Here is a 10738-nt window from a genome sequence, read left to right as displayed (position 1 = left end):
TATTTACAACAGTGTCATTAGAAAAAGTTCAATAAATAATAATTTTATTATTATACAGATAGTTAAACACTGTATCGCCTTCTAATAACAATAGGTCAAGGAATTACATCAAAACAGCTTCTAGGACACATTTTATTATTATATTTCTTATCAGCAATCGGAAATTAACGAGTACTATAAGCTGTTGTGCATAAACCTTCTTAAACTAATTAACTTTCAGAGATGGCAAATTAAACGGTTGTGTGATGAATTTATTAGTGAAATTTAAATAAAATACTGCTTTGTTAAGCAGTTTGAGATAGTTTTACTTGGAAACATATGCTCTCTATATTTTCAAAAAAAATGTTGACATTAGGCAGTCGATCACTGCTGCTTCACATTAGGCTCGAAACGTATTTCGAATTGTCTCAAGACAATTTGATCTGAAGTCTGTAGTCGTTACTACTAGGCCACAGAGAGCTATATAGCATACATAGTTATGATTTCGTTCAAATATATGAAAAATATTAGTTGGCTTATACAGCCACACCAATGACGATATAAATACCAAATACCATACTAATCAAGAGTAAGACAAAAATTGTAGACTGGTGATAACAAAGATGTGCTTTCTTAATTTTTTATTAAATTATTAAAAGGCAAAATATTGCAAACCATGCAATCAGCGATCTTCAATCTTAGAAGATTTTTCTCAGTAGTCTATTTTCATCTTTTTCCACCGGCAGCCAACACCTATGTCCGTCCATTCCTGGCGCATATTGGAGCTCACGTGTCCAGCGAACATCGATGCGTTGTTATTCTCTTCGGCGTGTTCGTGACTGACGTGCTATTAATTTGTGTTGGTACACCGATCGTTCGAGTCCGCAAAGACTCGGTTTATTATGCCAGCATCCGCGGGAAACGGTTTCGCACAAAGTTGTTTTTGCGATCATTGAAATGTATTTAGTGCGTCTTTGAATCGACTTAATAAGATACCTACGAAAGTGGAATTGATTAAGAAACGTAGGTCCTTAATAAAAGACATAGGCCCTTAATAAGAGATACAGGCCCTTAATAAGAGATATAGACCCTTTGATGAGACGCAGTCGACGCAGTACCTCTGCCAACCCTTAGGAAAGACGGTGGAGTAGCTGATGTGTGGGATATAGTGTGTTCGTGAATTTTGTGCAAAGGAATAGTGAAATAAGAGATTTGTTTAGTGAATATTGTAACACTGGTTGTTCTACTGTTGCTGTTTTATTATTTAGTGAAGAGGAAAGGTAGTTTATCAGAGTCATAACTTTAATCCAAGCACGTAACTGGTATTAGTACAGCGTAAATATTACATAGATATAGGTATAAATTCGGCATTATTGATGTATAATTTTTGGCGAAAGTCAAATTTGAATGATAATTAAGAAATGACTGTAGATTATTAAATAAGAGTCAATAAAAAAAAACAATTCAATGACATTATTTTGATGTAATGCCAAAAAAGGCAATTAATTATACTACTTGACTTAGTGGTGTCCAACCTGTGGGGAGCGATTTCTTAGGGGATTGGATGTTGTTGAAAGGGGGGTGTATAGCTGTTTCAGAAATTAGAAATGATACAAAAATAAACAAAAACTAATCATATTTTATGCTTTTACATGATATTGTATATTAGTTTGTACTTTTTTTTGTTTTTTTTTTTATTATACTAGCTCTAGTAGATACGACACTGGGGGTATTTACTAATTTATAATCAACTAATTATAAACAACTTGTCAGCATTCTCTTATTATTGTAACTATATATACAGATTTCAGAATAAAATTAATTGAAAAAAATTACTCTGACAAGTGCAATTAGAATGGGAGTTGCAGTGCAAAAAGGTTGGAAACCACTAACTTTTTTTATTTATTTCTAATTTACTCACAACCGTTCAGTAAGGGCATTTAGTAAATTTTGGGAATTTTCAATTCTACTAACTTAACTCGTAATTAATTCGTAACTGGTAACTATTAACCAAGTTAATATTTATACATTATAATATAAAAGCTTAACTACGAGTAATACGTTATAACAAGTATTGACAATTATTGCATTTATTAAATTGATAAAATTTCAATAACAAACTAAAGCATATAGCACTATCATATATATATATATATATATATATAATATATGTATATATATATATATATATATATATATAGTAATATATATATATATATATATATGTATATATATAATATTATATATATATATTTAATATTGTTATTACGAGTTATGAAAAATGAGTTGAACTTACGTTTAAAAAAATTAATAGGTCTTTACGCAAGTACATAAATTAAATAACATACTTCATTGCAATCATATTTATTTATTTATTATTTTACCATAATTATTAAATAATTCTTTATAATTTCATTACTTAGAATTAAAACTTCAGATAACTTTCTCTACTACTTTATGTATCAAAATTCTTGCTTATGTCTTTTTTATATTTATTTTTATTACCATGTAAACAAGTTTATTTTTCAATAATTCCTAAAAATGTATCAGCAAATAGTCTAGGATACTGCTCACACGTGTTTTATAAATTTTAGTTTAATTAACATTTATTAATTAAACAGGGTCACTTGACACAGTATGAAACTCGTAGTAAAATAACTGTTAGTTTGAAAATTTGCTAATTAATAACTAGGAAATGTTCTCTGAGTATATCATTAGCAAATTATGTATACATATATATATATATATACATATATATATATATATATAAATTATTAATTCAACCCAGACTTCAGTTTAATTTATCAATTCAAATTTTTCTTTGCCTTGGTATTAATTGCATTCAATAAACTAAAAACGTTTTAATATTTATTATCCTAACAGTGTTGCTCTAAACTTGCATATATTTCGGTAAATATTTTTCTGCTTACTCAATCTCACAAAATTTATGATTAGATCTAATTTTACTCGTATATTTAGCAACAGAAGCCATGTGTGCAATCTCCTTGAAGTAAAAATATTTTGTTTAAGTCGAAAATAATATTCGGGAGATCATTTTAGATTATTGTTACTTCTATTGATAGAATAGGATATTTGTTGAAAACTACACAAATTAATTGAAATAATTATATTCGTTGAATAACAAACAAATTTGTTGATTTTTCAATTAAACATTCTTCGTAGACTAACTTCATTTTATTAATAAACAATGAAAAAATCTTGGCAATAAATTTATATTACATATTAAGAAATATAAATTTTCAATTAATAATTCTTTGTGAATACTGTATTAATTGTTCGATTGATATAAGCAATTCGCATTATTTTATATATTTATTCATATCGTTTTGGAACAAAAATTAATACAGACAATTCATTATTGTTATTTTCTTTTTTTTAATTTTATTTTCAATAGCAATCAGAATACAGGATAATTTTATGATTTCATTGTTATTTAATTTAATATGTAATAATATTTTATTAATGAACTATGTACTAGTCCCTGTTTTGGTCATAAATTCTTATACATTGTTACTAAAAATAATTTTTTCCGTCACTTTCAATGTATTTTAGTTAAAATTGTGCGGGCTTGACACAGTTGGCTTGTAAATCGCCGATTCGGAATATCCAAGGCCTTTGCCCAAACTTCGCGTTTGTCAATGTCAAAGCAACATGTTCGAATTCATTGTCATAAACTTATTTGTATGAAAACAAATTCATTCATACATTACTGTTTTGATTTGATAAAGATTTATCTCGAACAGCTTCTTAAAGGATCACGAACTTTGATCGCCACTTAAATCAAATGGAATAAAACGCTCGGTATTATTGTTTTGGACTTACAGATTGATTGCTAATAAATAATATTTGGATTTTTATTTAAATTATTCATAATAGATTACTGATATTTTTTACAAAATCATACTGAGAGCATTTTATTGTAAATATTATCAATTTTCTTGCAAATTTCATTTTACTTCAAATCTAACAAAAATAAATTTCTGTAATGACAGTATTTGATAAATAATAAAAAAAAAGTTATTAATTCTATCAGCCATAATATGAAATTCATACATAAATAAACATCAAGCAATGAAGGAAAAAATAAACAAAACACAAAATATAGAAAACACGTATATAAAAAGAATAAAAATGCACATTTAATGAAATTATAATTTATTTTGATGAAAGTGATTCTTGATGTTTTTGGCAACTTACTTTCTAGCGAAAACCGTATTTAAATGAGTTGATTAGAATTTGTTGATTCAAATTTTATAAATTATATATGGTCTTCACTGGAATTAAATATTTTATTAAGACTTTAATTAACTTCTCTATTTTTTCAGTATATTATGCTTTTAGTTTTGGTGATTAGTATATTATGCTTTTAGTTTAATTATAGGATTGGTAATGTATATAAACATACTGATTATTAAAATTATTATAATTAGCAAAAAAATTCACTATTTTGAAAATTGCTGGCTGTGTAGAGCGTGTAGAGGGTTGAAAAATGATGGAAATTGCAGAGCATAAGTAGTAATAATAACAAAAAAAATTTAATATTAATTTAAAACAAAATATTTTTTAAAAGATGTTTATCGTCCCGGCCTGGATCGAACTACCTTGTTAGAAAAAATAAAATTGATGTTTAGAAAGAAAATATCTAGTAATAGCATCCCTAATTTAAAAGATGTAGGGCCGTAAAATTTTAGTATGGTCTTTAAACTTTTGGAAGTTTTTAAATTTTTGTATAACAATTCTATCATTTTTTGGACAAACTGCACATGGAGTTGCTATCCAATTCAATATAAAACCCAAGTTTGTGTCATAATTATTTGAGTTTAAGTGCAATATGCAATTTATTCCATTTGTGACATAATAGAAGAAGCATTATTACGATGAGACTATTACGCAATGAGTAGCATTCGTTTTTGTCATACCACCTCTTACTTACTCAGTAATTATAATGGATCTACGATTAATTTGAAAAATAATGTGCAATATGAAACACTTATAGAAATGACGTACTTTGAGAAAATTGCAAACTTATAAATGCCTTCCCATATATACTGGTGATACACAAACAAATTGTAAATGTGAAGGAAAATATGTTTTTGCTAATATTTATAGGACAGAATAACAAAAAACTGTTAATTTCAAACGTGCTTAAGTTATTGACTCAACCAAGAATAACTGTAATAAAAATAAATTAAAACCCACATGTTTTTATCTAAACATTTAAAAGAAATTTGTATTCATTTCGTGAATTTTGTATTATAATTATTCTGCATGTCTTTTTGTGATCAATTACAATAGCCTGACAATTGTTTCACCGAACCATAAATTTTTATAAGTCAAAAACTATTTAAATGAAAAACCAACGTAGTATTTTTTTTCTGTTAAATTTCAAATAATTTATATATTCGGCCTAATTTTATTCCATTGTTATTCAACTATTTAAAATGTGCAATTTAAATTATTTGTCATGTGTTTGTATAATCATATGCCCCTTGAATATTTTAGCATAAACAATCGCATTTTTTTTTAAATACTGCATACAAACATAATCAAACATAATATAAATAAATTAATTGAATTTAAAATTAAAATCATAAATTTCGAAACAGCATGCAATTTTAACCTATTTAAAATTTTATACATTTGGGCAAATATAATTTCAAAATCATCATTACAGAAAGATTTACAAATTAAGTAGTTAAGCACAATTTTGCGATAAAAGCAATCGCTTATATAAAGATTACGAGTAAGATAATTTAGGAACATATTTTTATGTTCAATTATAATTTATATTAAACAATCAGTTTTTTACTAATATCCAAGAACACTTTGTTAATCCCAAATATGTATACATTTCAAACTGATTTTAAAAGCCAGACAAACACGTAATAATATTTGTTATTGACCTACGAATATAAAAACGTTTTCACGGTCATAATAATTAATCATATAGAAGCTAATAAAGCAAGCAAACATATGGTGTTAGAAAAATCTCGAATATTCTGCTGTTCCTTAAGCTAGTAAAATATTGTAAATAATTACTAACTTATATTTCTGATGACTTATTTCCTGTATTGCGGTTTATATGAATTTATATGATGTCATACGTTTGATCTTGATTATTTCTTTAATACAATGCATTGCTCATTTCCTTATATGTCCCGGCGACGTTGTTTTGCAACATACGCCTAAGATAAACTAGTCTCGTAAGATACAAACATCACTTTCGCTTTTGTTTAGAAATAAGATAAATTAGTTAATTATTTTAAATTATCATAAAAGATATCAATTTAGGAATTTCAATTTTTCAGATACTTTAGGCTTACATCTAAGCGAATATAACAGCGTAAAATCATACACATTGTTTTTACGTCCAACTTCAGACATTTTTACTAGTACATTAAATGTAATAATATTTGTAGAGAGTGAATACAACCAAAATACTACACCCAAAAACTGAATTTTTTTTCGAGTCACTATAACTAATCTAAACCAAACAGTGACCAATATCGGCCAATATCGGACAATATCGGACAATATCGGTCAATATCGGTAAATATTAGTCAATATTGGTCAATATTGGTCAATATTGGTCAATATCGGTCAATATCGGTCAATATCGTTCAATATCGTTCAATATCGGTCAATATCGGTCAATATCGGTCAATATTCGGTCAATATCGGTCAATATCGGTCAATATTGGTCAATATCGGTCATATCGGTCAATATTGGTCAATATCGGTAAATATTGGTCAATATAGGTCAATATCAGTGGAAATAAACAATTCGGAAGAATGAACAAAAAATACATTAAAATGTTGTTACATTAAGCAAAAAATAGCATAAATTATTAAAACTGTCTGTGTTTATGGGATTTAATGGATAAAGTTTTAATAACTTTTAACCAGTTTTTTGGGAACACTGATTATTAGACTTATCCAATGCAAAGTTAATATCTGTATTTATAAAAATGCCAATTAAAATACTATACACTTTTCTCTGAGTAAAGTAAAAGTCTGGGTTTTAATCCAGTAGAAGAGCATTTCTAAAACATTTTATTGCTTGAATATTGTGTGCATAATGATTTCAATTGGTGATCTCAAATACTAACTAAACTATTATTTTCAATGTGAAAACTATGATTTATCCCCCTTCCAGCCAAAACAATGGTTTCGTCCCAGAAAGTCCCTTTGGGCAGTTGCTGCCGTTGCTACACTCTACGGACGGGCACCATCTTCAGTGGTGTAATGGGAATATTATTGGCGGTGGTCGCCTTAATATTGATGTTTTGCACTTCGGTCGAGTTCAAGACAATAACCATAGTCAGTCTGCCATCGTGGATCGTAAAGATTATATTAGCCATTAATCTAGCCATGACTGTTCTCATATCGTCATGTTGATAATAGGAGCCGTTAAGGTGAGTTTACTGCAAGAGAAGGTAGCGATGTGGAAAAGGATGTGAAAATTGTAATAAAAACTTACTATCACTCTATTAAGGACACACTCATACATACACATGTATATATATTATAAGTAGACTTTTTCAATAGATTCAATATATTTATTATCCTATCAAGTGAGCCCAGTCCAAGTCTTGATTGTGCTTTGTTTCGCAATTTCCCTGTATCTACAAAAGATTATGCAAATCCTTGTTGTTCATAGTTCTGTTCTGTTACATAATATGCATTCTGCATCAAATAGCAGTCCATTTCAACAAAAGACTAAAAACATTCGATATTTCCGATAGCGAAATACATTCCTGATGCTGCCTTGGGTCTTACTAGGCATTTTACTTGCAATCGGTTTGCTGATATCTATTATTTACACAGCGGTCATGTTTTTCATAGACGGAAACACATTAAATGGCTGTCTATGGTTGGCCTTTGGAATTGTATCAGTCAGTAAGTAGAAAATAAGTTCTAAGTGATTTTTTAACCATTTATTTTATAACCTAACAATTGCTTGTGCTTGTCCTATAGAACATTCATAGTCATTCGTAGTAATAATTACCGAACTAATCATATTATATCAATTCACAAATCAAATACATCTTTCCATAATATATCATATAAAGGAGCCAATTCTCAAATAAAGCAAGTCTTAATATAGTGTTACCATAACAACGCTATGTTATAGCCTATTTTATCGGAAATTTATGGTCCCCAAAAATCTTAAAAATAAAATTCATTATCATTTGTAAATTTAGATCAAAATATATTTTTATGTGAAAATTAGTTTTGGGCATCGCTCCTGAAGAAAATATAATTTAATAATATTATTTTCAAGTGTAAAACAAAATCATGAAATCAAATAATAAGATCCATAATAATCCAGCATTCTTCATCATTTCCTAAAACTATTTTTATATTAATTATAAATAAATCATGTGGCTTTGGTGTTAACTTGGAAGTTGAAGATAAATTTAAATCTCCTCCATATTTTATTTTAATTTGAAAATTCATTTGAATTGAGAAAAGAAAAGGGCATAATTCCACATAATTGTTAACTGTACTTTGAAAATCAATCGTTTCATAAACAAAGTTTGTTCTAATTAGAATGTGGATAATTATTAATATTAATAAATAATAACAATATTGGGTTCATGTGGTGCTCTTTTGTTTTAATATTGGTTTCATATGAGAATATGTTAACTGTATAATATTAGGACAATATTGATGGACAATATAGAACACACATAAAAACCAATAAACCGCCACGATTTATTTTTATTGAGGGATATTACATTATTACCACAAAATTTCAACTTTTATTAAATAGGTGATATTGAATCAGTGGCAATTTTTTTATTTATTGCTCTTTCAACTAAAAGTTTAATTACCATTTTTAACGCTTAAGTATTAAACGAGACACACTTAAATCATTTTTGCGGTATAAAATTTTGAACAACTTAGTAGTTTCAGACAAAAAATTCAGGCTGTAGTACAAAAATATATTCACATTGCAATGAATTATTCTTGGCTCATATACTTTATAGCTTTGGCATGATTATTCAAATCGTATTTTCAGTACTAATTATATATTTATCATAGTTCATCCTTCATACACATTTTACATCTTCATTATATAATCTACTTCATCATGCCGCTTCATAAGTTTCATTAACTACGATCTAAATTAAATCACATTAACAATTTTTATAATTGCTAATAAAAGTAGATATAAATGATGACTTAGCAGTAAATTTAATTTATTTCCAGTTGTTTACGTTTACATGTGGCTTGTGGTATTCAGTTACTTCCAAATTGTTCGACAGGAAAATGAAAAAGGAAGGTATCAGCAACCTTATTACAGGCGATAGGGAAATAAAAGTTTTAATTTTTAAAACAGAGATCTGTAACAAAATTTACGGATTGCAGAAAAAAATTTGTTGCCTTGTCTTGTATAATTTAGCGATGATGGGCATTATTTTTTAATAATTTATCTGTGTAACAAATGCTGACTACGAAAGAATTTATATTCTTTCATATTGTGGTAATCTAGTTTTAAGACAGCACGCTTATTCTAAAATATTCACATTATCAAAAATAGATGTCTATTTTTCAAATTCAATGTGTTTTAAAATCTCAACATAAAATACTTATATTTAAAATAATTAGTATAATATTTTTTATGTGTATTTTAAAAATCCAAAGAATATTATTGCTTCAAAAGCACTCTATTAGCTTTTTAGATATAATTCTAAAAAAATAAATATCTAATATAAATAATTAATATTAAATAGATTAAGCACAATGTTGAGTAAATGTAAGTTAAGTGTGATTTTATTAAATTTAAGTATACTTATTTTTATACAAAAACTAATTATAGAATATTTTTTTCCATGACAAATTTGTTTACAAATTGATTTCTAAATCAATTTATACTAAAATTGATGTATATGGATTTAAAAGTTAAAACAGGTTTCTTATATATTATAATAATAATCTTGGTTTTTCTTTTCAATAACTAGATGGATGCCTCCTAAAACTCTTCTTTGTTTTGAACTACATATTTTACCAAATATAATATTGTATAAATTGCTCCCAATATATTATTTTGTAAAGCTAAAGCGCTTAATATCTTTATAATTAAGTTTTGATTTTTGTACAAATGCTATATGTGACAAATATACCTATAAGTATAATAAAAAAATTAACAAATATAAATTTGAAAATATTGCTAAAAAAGTTCTCATCAAAAATTTTCGTAACTTAATGTTCAATTTAAACATTAAAATAATTATAATTTAATTTATATTAGTGCCATATGTGTACATAAAAATAATAAAAAACTATAACAAAAGTATACGTTTTAATAAACAATATGATTTTTAATCGCGGTTTGTGTAACCGTAAATCAATTATTCTGGCGACCATGAAAATATTCTATTTGTGCATAATTTTGTGAGTTATTTATTTTAGATATTAGGTTACAACACATTGTGTGTATCGAAATAAAAATTCTATTTGTAAAGCTGGCAAAAACAACGTTATTAAATATCAATGTCAAACGAGATAATTGCAGTCTATATATAAATACAGAAATAATTTCATTAAAAATCGATTAGTAAAATTCATATATAGGGCTTACAGTTTACTAGCAACAGATGATTCTTTTTGGTATTGGTAAATTATATATATAATCATTTTTTTTTTGTAAATTAAATATAATATGTTTAAACAATATCAGCTTGTATTTATGCAGTAATACTGACAAATGTTTGTTCCATTAATCATTTTG

General features: G+C 26.7%; 1 pseudogene; it reads left to right on the top strand.

Annotated features, from left to right (window-relative positions):
* Positions 1-9509, top strand: part of LOC113363307 — a 177831-nt pseudogene extending 168322 nt beyond the window's left edge.
* The last annotated feature ends 1229 nt before the right edge of the window (positions 9510-10738 follow it).

Source organism: Ctenocephalides felis, unplaced genomic scaffold (genome assembly GCF_003426905.1).
Source record: "Ctenocephalides felis isolate EL2017-DRISC unplaced genomic scaffold, ASM342690v1 CF-g0.4_SCAFFOLD_00845, whole genome shotgun sequence".
NCBI classification, from domain to species: Eukaryota; Metazoa; Arthropoda; class Insecta; order Siphonaptera; family Pulicidae; genus Ctenocephalides; species Ctenocephalides felis.
This window is presented reverse-complemented; position numbering and strand designations above follow the sequence as displayed.